This window comes from Chamaea fasciata, unplaced genomic scaffold, assembly GCF_029207755.1.
Source record: "Chamaea fasciata isolate MVZ Bird 193981 ecotype frontalis unplaced genomic scaffold, bChaFas1.0.hap1 SCAF_932, whole genome shotgun sequence".
Classification (NCBI taxonomy): Eukaryota; Metazoa; Chordata; class Aves; order Passeriformes; family Sylviidae; genus Chamaea; species Chamaea fasciata.
In genome coordinates this window covers 4,257-12,650 of record NW_027095017.1, presented here as the reverse complement: position 1 = coordinate 12,650, position 8,394 = coordinate 4,257, and the positions used below count along the sequence as shown (strand labels likewise).

Genomic DNA, 8,394 nt, shown 5'->3' with positions numbered 1-8,394 from the left:
AGCCCTAGTGCAGGAACACACCAGAAGCTCTGACCTGTGCAGACACTGTCAGGCTAGGGCCAGGCAGGAAGCGATAGTGGGGAGCAGGATCCAGCAGGGCTGGGGATAACGGGGGTTTCCCGCCCCACCCACCCTGGGATTCCCTGTCTCTCCGCAGCCGGTGGAAGTGCTCCTGATTCCCTCTCGAGGCGGCGGTTGGTAAGGCTTCGTGCCTTTTGCCACCGCAAAGAGTTCGGCTCTGTCAGCCTCTGCCCTGTCTCAGGGCCACGTTTCTTAGGGTAGGCAGGGAACAACTGTGGATGTACCTGTCCTGCGTGCGGGACAGCTCTTGGGACCCTAACGGTGCAGAGCGTCCCCGGCTGCAAGGTCTAGGGCTCTGAAGAAGCAGGGTTCAGAAGGGGGGAGGTTACAGTGATGCACACAGAGGCTGAGGTAAAGGACTGAAGGACTAGAGAACACACAGTGAAAATCAGGGGTACAGGCTAGGATACAAGTCAGAGTACAGGTATCCTGGTCCTCACAGTGCTGCTTCCAACACTGTTTCCCTGAGAGCAGGTGCAGGCAGCAATCCTAATGGCAAGGCAATGCCAGAAGTCCTGAGAGGTGCAGGCAGTAACCCTAAGCTAGGGCCAGGCAGGAAGTGACAGTGGTGGGGCAGAGTCCACAGGGTTGAGGTTCACCGGGGATGTCCACCCTGCGTTCCTGTCCTGCTCTGACCGGGGATGCTCACAGCCCTAATGGAGGCCACGGTGGGTGGGCTCAGTGCCAGTAATGCCTCTAAGGCTTTGGCGCTGCGAGCGTCAGCCTCCGAGCTCAGCTGAAGCACACACGGGGCCCGAGGACCCGGTCCTGCTTAAGAGACGGTGAGTAGCAGAGCTGCTGGTTTTTGGCTGATGTGCAGCTAAGATTATGCTTTGATGTTTGGTTTTCTTTATTGTAGCTGACTAGGAGACAGCAGGCAAGTGACAGGAGGAATTTCCCAGAGGCATAGGCGGCCTTCTTTGGGACCCAGCGTGGATTCACCTCCCCAGACATCTGAGAGATAAGTGGAGGGCTCGGAACTAGGGAGAGGATGAAAGCGGGGTGCCAGGGCAGGGGTCAGCGGGAGGGATTTTTTGAGTCGGGTTTGGAGATGGGGATGTCCCAGATGTGACCCCTTAGGCTACAATAAGGGAAAGTCTCATTCTGGATCACAGTGCTGAGGTGTGCAGGGCAGAGCAGTCCCAGGGTGTGTTGTGTCTGTTGTGCACTTTGTGTCTTTTGGGTGTCTTGTCTTTTCCTTTAGTCTTTTCAGGCGCCTGTCAAAACCTCTGGCATCAGTCTTAGCATTTCTGATCTCTGTGCTCCTCAGCCAGGTGCCTTTGTCTCAGCTGCTCGGACACTCATCAGAATCCATCTCTCTTCACAAGCATCCAGTCCGATGCCTTTTCAGGTCTTGTTCTGAGCTGTACTGACAGCCGTGCACCGCCCTGATCCATTCCGGCGGGTTAGGTCTTGTGAGAATGCAAAGACAGGTCGAGGATTCTGACCGTAGGGTTCTCGGGCATCCATCTCTGCATTTCTTGGGATAAGTCATCCCGATGGCATCTTGTTCCTGCAGGGTTCTCTGAGCCTGGCCAGCTCACCTTCCTTCTCACCTCGGTCATCTCATTCCGAGTTCTCTGGACCCTCAGGGTCATTCTTCTTGCCCAGAGTTTTCTGTCCCTGTTGCGTCCCCTCGTTTGTCCTGTGCTGTGTCACGGGTGTTGGTGTGTGTTTGGCCGGGAGCTGCTCTGCCTTGCTGCTCAGTCTGGGTGTAGGGGTACGAGGGTAATAGTGCCGGGGGCTTGAAATTTGTGATGTGGGGTGTAGTTAGACTGTAGAGGGTATTCCTAGATTGCCACAAGATGTGTGGAGCTGTCAAGGTATCCTGCCGCACTCTGACTTTTGTCCGAACTTTCTTTCAGATGCAGAGGGATGAAATCTGTGGCAGAGCCCCCCAGTCTGGGTGAGGGGCTCCCCTGAGAAGGTCAGTCACTGTTTTGATTTGCAGGGGAGGTGTAAATGATGGCTGTGTTACATCTCTGTTCTTTGTCTTTATTTTTAGGTGGTAAAGCCGGATCTCAGCAGTCAAGCTGACGTGGGCGAGGTGAGCAGTGATGGGTGGACAGAAGCAGTTGCTATTGTTCAAGCCTCACTCGCTGGTGCAACTCTAAGCCTCCGTTATCGTGTGTTTTAGGGAGTCCACTCGCAGGAGGCCGAGCTCCCCTCTCACCAACCGGACGACAGACCCGGGTCACCTCACCCGTGAGCCCTCCGGGAGCATTCCAGGAGTCTGTGATGGAGCCTTGATCTTCTCCTTGTGAAGGCCCCATCCAGGTAGTCTTGGATAACGGCCGAGGAGTTGAGGTGAGTCAGGGAGGAGAAGGAGGGATGGTCCCCTCAAGTTCCAGCGCTGCCACGTCACCTTGTCTGCTCTTTACCCAGGCAGACCCTGCGACGCCGGCGTTGGCCTCTGAGCGCAGCTGAAGCACGGGGCCGAGGACACGGGCAAGCTTAGGAGACAGTGAGTAGCAGAATTGTCGGGTTTTGGGTGATGGGCTGCCAAGATTATGCTTTGATGTTTGGTTTTCTTTATTGTAGCTGTGTAGGAGACAACAGCCCAGCAACAGCAGGAATTTCCCTGAGGGAGAGGCGGCCTTCTTTGCCACCCAGCGTGGATTCACCTCCCTAGACGTCCAAGAGATAAGTGGAGTTCTCGGAGCCAGGGAGGGCTTGAAAGCGGGGTGTGGGATCAGGGGCCCCCGGGAGGGATTTTTTGAGTCATTTTTGGTGACAGGGATGTCCAAGAAGTGACCGCTTAGGCTACAGAAAGTCTCATTCTGGATCAGAGTGCCGAGGTGTGCCGGGCAGAGCAGTCCTGGTGTGTGTTGTGTCACTTGTCTGTTGTGCACTCTGTCTGTTTGGTGTCTTGTCTTTTCCTTTTGTCCTTTGAGGGGCCTATCAAAACCCCTGGCATCAGTCTTAGCATTTCTGATCTCTGTGCTCCTCAGCCAGGTGCCTTTGTCTCAGCTGCTCGGACACTCATCAGAATCCATCTCTCTTCACAAGCATCCGGTCCGATGCCTTTTCAGGTCTTGTTCTGAGCTGTACTGACAGCCGTGCACCGCCCTGATCCATTCCGGCGGGTTAGGTCTTGTGAGAATGCAAAGGCAGGTAGAGGATTCTGACCGTAGGATTCTCGGGCATCCATCTCTGCATTTCTTGGGATAAGTCATCCCGATGGCATCTTGTTCCTGCAGGGTTCTCTGAGCCTGGCCAGCTCACCTTCAGTCTCACCTCGGTCATCTCATTCCGAGTTCTCTGGACCCTCAGGGTCATTCTTCTTGCCCAGAGTTTTCTGTCCCTGTTGTGTCCCCTCGTTTGTCCTGTGCTGTGTCACGGGTGTTGGTGTGTGTTTGGCCGGGAGCTGCTCTGCCTTGATGCTCAGTCTGGGTGTAGGGGTAATAGGATAATAGTGCTGGGGGCCTGAAATTTGTGATGTGGAGTGTAGCAGGGCTGTCGAGGGTATTCCTAGATTTCCACAAGATATGTGGAGCTGTCAAGGTATCCTGCCGCACTCTGACTGTTGTTCTGACTTTCTTTCAGATGCAGGTGGATGAAATCTGTGGCAGAGCCCCCCATCCTGGGTGAGGGGGCTCCCCTGAGAAGGTCGGTCACTGTTTTGATTTGCAGGGGAGGTGTAAATGGTGGCCGTGTTACAGCTCTGTTCTTTGTCTTTATTTTTAGACCAGACCCTGCGACGCCGGCGTTGGCCTCTGAGCGCAGCTGAAGCACAGGGCCGAGGACACAGGTAAGCTTAGGAGACTGTGAGTAGCAGAATTGCTGGTTTCTGGCTGATGTGCTGCTAAGAGCACAGGGTCACGTTTAGTTCTCTTTATTGTAGCTGACGAGGAGACACCAGCCTGGTCACAGCAGGAATTTCCCCGAGGGAGAGGCAGCCTTCTTTGGGACCCGGCGTGGATGCACCTCCCCAGACATCTGAGAGATAAGTGGAGAGCTCAGAGCCGTAGAGGGCATGAAAGAAGAGTGTGGGGTCACTAGCAAGGTTTTTTGAGTCAGGTTTGAAGACAGGGATGTCTAAGCTGTGACCCCTTAGGTTTCATCCAGGGAGAGTCTCATTCTGGATCACAGTGCCGAGGTGTGCAGGGCAGAGCAGTCCTGGTGTGTGTTGTGTCTGTTGTGCACTCTGTGTCTTGGGTGTCTTGTGTGTGCTGTCTTTTCCCTTAGCCCTTCAGGGGCCTGTCAAAACCTCTGGCATCAGTCTTAGCATTTCTGATCTCTGTGCTCCTCAGCCAGGTGCCTTTGTCTCAGCTGCTCGGACACTCATCAGAATCCATCTCTCTTCACAAGCATCCAGTCCGATGCCTTTTCAGGTCTTGTTCTGAGCTGTACTGACAGCCGTGCACCGCCCTGATCCATTCCGGCGGGTTAGGTCTTGTGAGAATGCAAAGACAGGTCGAGGATTCTGACCGTAGGGTTCTCGGGCATCCATCTCTGCATTTCTTGGGATAAGTCATCCCGATGGCATCTTGTTCCTGCAGGGTTCTCTGAGCCTGGCCAGCTCACCTTCCATCTTACCTCGGTCATCTCATTCCGAGTTCTCTGGACCCTCAGGGTCATTCTTCTTGCCAGAGTTTTCTATCCCTGTTGTGTCCCCTCGTTTGTCCTGTGCTGTGTCACGGGTGTTGGTGTGTGTTTGGCCTGGAGCTGCTCTGCCTTGATGCTCAGTCTGGGTGTGGGGGTAATAGGATAATAGTGCTGGGGGCTTGAAATTTGTGATGTGGGGTGTAGTTAGACTGTAGAGGGTATTCCTAGATTGCCACAAGATGTGTGGAGCTGTCAAGGTATCCTGCAGCACTCTGACTTTTGTCCCAACTTTCTTTCAGATGCAGAGGGATGAAATCCGTGGCAGAGCCCCCCATCCTGGGTGAGGGGCTCCCCTGAGAAGATCGATCGCTATTCAAGGTGAGAGTCACATATTTCACATTTTTTGGCACTCCAGTGCAGGCCACCTGCATTTACAGCTTGAAACAGGTGAGTCCCTTGGTAACCCCTGGGCAGCAGCTGGAGCCTGCTCCGGGCTGGGCTGAGGGAGCAAACACTTGTGGCTGACACAGCTCCACACTGGGGGTACTTGGGAAAACACCTGCCTTGTCCTGGATTGTTTTTTTTTTTGAGCTTTTGACAAGGTTTTAGTCATCACCTTGGTAAAAATAAATGGTAAGGACTGAAAACATGAGAGGCTGGCAGGTTATATGCACGAAAGACAACTTTTTTTTTTCTTAAATATTTGTGCAACCTCTATCTTAATTTTGAGACTCTTTTTTGGTCAACTTTATTGTAAAACCCCCTTATTTTCAAGTTAGCTGCTTCAATAATGAATTTGTTTTACAAATACCCGCTAATGTCCGAAGGTTAAAGCACTAACACCAACATCCCACCTCTTTTATTTTTGCAGCAAAATTTTATCTTTACTAAACTTGAAACTTGATGTTTTTGCAGGTAGTAAGTTAAAGAAGGTGTTTATCTGCCCATCACTGATAGTCAGGGTCATGAAGAAATTGCTCTAGTGTTCTAAAATAAATGCAGATTTTTAGGCCTCTCCCATTCTCTCTGACTAGCAGCATGTGAATTGATTTTTGATCTCCTTTCTGTTGGTGTCTGTGGGTTTTAAGCTGCATGGAGAAGGTGTCTGTGGACATGGCACCCAGGGAATGGTGCTGGGAAGGGCAGGATGGAAAGGAGCTGCTCAGGAATCCAGAGCAGCAGTGGAGTGGGAGCTGGTGCTGCTGCCTCAGTCACACCCTCCTGGACAGTCTGTGCAGTGATAATATTCCTACTTTCCTTCCTGAACCTGGGGTTGGAGGAGAACATGAGTCTTGGCATTGTTGGAAAGGGGAACTCCAGGGAAAAACTGCTGTTTGTGTCCTCAGAGAGCAGTGGGAAGAGCCTGGGAGAAATCCTGGCTGGCTGAGGGATCCTTGTGTCCCCTCAGGAATAAATCCCTGCGTCTCCTCAGACCTGCTGGTTTGCAGTAGAGTTTGGGCACCTTTCGCTGCAGCTGTGGTTCTTAATAACTGGAAGTCCATGGATTGCTGGGCGATTCCCATAAGTTCTCCTATTTTGTAGGAGCTGCACGGTGAGGTCAGCATTCTGATGGAGGCCCTGGCACAGCTGCCAAGGGCAAGGAACGTGGAGCATCCCGGGGCTTCTCCCACCCGAGTTTCTCCCGGAGCGTGCTGCGTGTCATGCCGGATGTTTAACCCGGGTTTGGGGTGTTCTGCAGTCCCAGCTCTGACTGCTGCCCCCGAGCCCCGGCCTTGCTCGGTCCCAGCACTGAACCTGGCAGGTGGGTGTGCTTTTCCAGCCCTTTAATCCCACGGGCAATCCCAGATTCCCAGAGCTCCCCGAGGCACAGCCTGGCCTCCCTCCCTGGGAGCTGCATTTCAGCCTGCCTGGACCAAGGCCATCCTGTTTGAGACTTTATTCCTGTTGCTTTTCCTCTTCCAGGTTGTGGGCAAAAAGGAGAGAGCCTGTAGGAAGTGAAGCCACTGGAAGGCCTTATCCCAGTCCAAGGTTGGATAGGAGTAACTGGACCTGTTGAATTCCCACTTCCCTTTAAATTAGAGCAGAGGAAGCAGATTTTAAATCATCATTCCATGAACTTTCACCAACTTCATGACTCTTGCAAAAGTTTTCAATGTTAGAAATTCCTGAGCTTGTTTTCCAGGCAAGCTTGGATTTAGATGTTATTCCTTCCTTTTATTTGAAGGAATAACTCTGATTTTCTCTCTGATTTTAGTAAGGGAATATTTATTTATTCCAATTTTCCATCCTAATTGGAATTTTTGCACCTTGTAGAGCACATTTCCAAGGAAATTTACCCAATTAATGTTGGTAAATCAGGAATTGTCCAGCACCATCTCCACAAAATTCTGTGAATTCCCAAGAAAACGTTGAAGTATTTATTTGCCATGATTCATCTCTTTGTAAAGTTCAATTTACTGCATTTTTAATTACATAAATGCCATTAAAACCTGAATCCAGGCCTAGCTGCTGTTCCTTGGACACAGGGGGCTGGTTCTTTCCTACCTTGGCACATTTGGGTGTTTGTCCAAAATGAGCTTCCCACTAAAATAGAATTTGTTTCCAAGCAAAAGTGGGAATTGTCTAGAAAACCTTCTGTTCTGGGGGGCACTGGGTTTGTTTCCCTTATTGCTGCATAATTGAGGAAAGCCATGGTGCTTTTTTAGGCAGTGGCAGGAGGTGAAAGCTGCATTTATTTAATTTTGTATTTTATTTCTTGTTATTTTTGTATTTTTATGCTCTTTTGTTGTGGTTTCTCATGTTGCGTTTTGTGGTTTTTCAAAGACTTTTTCTTCCTTTTTTAATTTTTATATTTTTTTCTTTAGCTATTTATTTACTTGTTAAAACTACTTTTAGTTTTTTATTTTAATTTTTTGTTTAAATTTTTTTTCCACTTTTTTGTTACTTTGAAATTTTTTTCTTTTGGTATTTTAATTTTATTTATTATTTTCTATAGTTTTGGTTTATTTTTTCATGTTTTCTTTGTTCCTTTTTTTTTTTTTCCCCATACTCTTTCTTCCCCCGGGCGCCTGGGGGTTTGGCTGTTGGCAAGAAAGATGAGAAATGACCTCCGTGCCCGCTGGACGTCGGGATGTCATAGAGAGCGCAGTTGGCAAAAGCTCTGTATTTTCTGCTCCATAAAACTCCTGAAGGGAGAAAGCTGTGACCACCGTGGTGCCGTTTTTTCCTTCCCAGCCCCGACCAGGTCTCCTCCTACCCGTGCACAGTGTTACCAGCAGCAGCCTGCTGTCCAGGCTGTCGAGGCGTATTTCAGAGGGGGCAATAAAAACAAAGTAGACGTTTTATTTTGAACTCTCCGACCCTGCTTGTTTATTAGCAAAGAACTCCAAAACAAAGCGAACAAAAAAAGAAAACCCACAAACTAAACTCCCCCGCAACCCACCAAAAAAAACCATAGAGAAAGAGAAAACATGCCCATATTATTTGAATAAAGATTAAAACTTTACCCCTTAGAAAACCAGGCTCATTTAATTCAAATTAATTGTGTTTCTGATGTGTTAGGTTAATGAATTCATCTAGTGTAAAATATCGTTTAAAATATAAACAAACGAATTAAAAAATAATGAAAAAGAAAAATAACAAAAAGTATAGGATATGAAAAATAATATAAATAATAAATACACAATATATTATTACATACTACACGTTTTATAAATATATATAATATACATAATATAACCATCTATAATGTACATAATCATGATATTTCAATGAAATGTATTATTATTTATAACATTACATAAT

General features: G+C 49.1%; 2 long non-coding RNA genes across 2 annotated transcripts; both read left to right on the top strand.

The window, feature by feature from the left end:
• The first annotated feature begins 2,223 nt into the window (after nt 1–2,223).
• Nucleotides 2,224–3,009, top strand: LOC136306049 (uncharacterized). Its single transcript, XR_010725485.1, has 3 exons — nt 2,224–2,388; nt 2,467–2,545; nt 2,623–3,009. It is a non-coding gene; the product is annotated as an uncharacterized lncRNA (long non-coding RNA).
• Nucleotides 3,010–4,487: 1,478 nt separating this feature from the next.
• On the top strand, nt 4,488–8,142 carry LOC136306047 (uncharacterized). Its single transcript, XR_010725483.1, has 4 exons — nt 4,488–5,007; nt 6,172–6,391; nt 6,553–6,618; nt 7,686–8,142. It is a non-coding gene; the product is annotated as an uncharacterized lncRNA (long non-coding RNA).
• The last annotated feature ends 252 nt before the right edge of the window (nt 8,143–8,394 follow it).